Source organism: Palaemon carinicauda, chromosome 40, assembly GCF_036898095.1.
Source record: "Palaemon carinicauda isolate YSFRI2023 chromosome 40, ASM3689809v2, whole genome shotgun sequence".
NCBI lineage: Eukaryota > Metazoa > Arthropoda > Malacostraca > Decapoda > Palaemonidae > Palaemon > Palaemon carinicauda.
The window spans coordinates 63,782,985-63,783,645 of record NC_090764.1 but is presented as its reverse complement, the minus strand read 5'-3'; positions in this window follow the sequence as shown (position 1 = coordinate 63,783,645).

The following is a 661-nucleotide window of genomic DNA, read 5'->3' as shown; positions in this document are numbered from 1 at the left end:
ATATGCAATGAAGCCACTCTTGCGCCCTATTTGGATCCAGCAAAAATATATTGACTTTCGACAAGATATGCAAAAACGCCACTCTTGCACCCTACTAAGATCCAGCAAAAATATATTGGCTTCTTTAAACGAGATATGCAATGAAGCCACTCTTGCGCCCTACTTGGATCCAGCAAAAATATATTGACTTCTTTCGACAAGATATGCAAAAACGCCACTCTTGTGCCCTACATGGATCCAGCAAAAAAAATATATTCGCTTCATTCAACAAGATATGCAATAACGCCACTCTTGTGCTCTACTTGGATCCCACTAAAAATATATTGGCTTCTTTCAACAAGATAGGCAATAATGCCACTCTTGTGCCCTACTTGGATCCCGCTAAAAATATATTGGCTTCTTTCAACAAGATAGGCAATAATGCCACTCTTGTGCCCTTCATGGATTCTGCTAAAAATACATTGGCTTCTTTCAACAAGATAGGCAATAATGCCACTCTTACGCCTTACTTGGATCCAACAAAAATACACTGGCTTCTTTCGGCGAGATATGCAATAAAGCCACTCTTGTGCCCTACTTGGATCCAGCAAAAATATATTGGCTTCTCAATGATATGCAATGAAACCACTCTTGCGCCCTACTTGGATCCAGAAAAAATATA